At 57.1% G+C, this 373-nt stretch overlaps 1 protein-coding gene across 1 annotated transcript in view; it reads right to left on the reverse strand.

The window, feature by feature from the left end:
- The window catches only part of SLC24A3 (solute carrier family 24 member 3), a 139,829-nt gene that overhangs the window by 55,681 nt on the left and 83,775 nt on the right, over window positions 1-373 (reverse strand). The gene's annotated exons all lie outside the window — the stretch shown is intronic.

Here is a 373-nt window from a genome sequence, read left to right on the forward strand (position 1 = left end):
CGGCTGGAGGGGCAAGGACCCACTACTCCAGGACAACTCCATCGGCATGTGCTGTTTCCAAAGATTTACTCGGCTAATTACTTCCTTAACGTTTCCTGCGTTCCCACTGTTCCGTCTGCACAAGTCACCACTCAGCAAACGCGACAAGGCTGTTAAAGACCACATGCCTCCCTGGCACCTTCCACGGTTTAACGAGCAGCTAAAAAAAGCCGCCCCCACTGTATGACCATGAACTGCTGAGCTGTCACGGCACAAAGCTGGCTTGCTCGCAGGCACCTGAGTCAGCGGCTGCCATCAGGCAAAGGGCTGCGGGTGGCAGGGACATTTCCCTAGCAGGTCCAGGTCTCTGAAGCAGCACACCCCGCCTGGCCGG

Source organism: Egretta garzetta, unplaced genomic scaffold (assembly GCF_000687185.1).
Source record: "Egretta garzetta isolate BGI_Z169 unplaced genomic scaffold, ASM68718v1 scaffold198, whole genome shotgun sequence".
Classification (NCBI taxonomy): domain Eukaryota; kingdom Metazoa; phylum Chordata; class Aves; order Pelecaniformes; family Ardeidae; genus Egretta; species Egretta garzetta.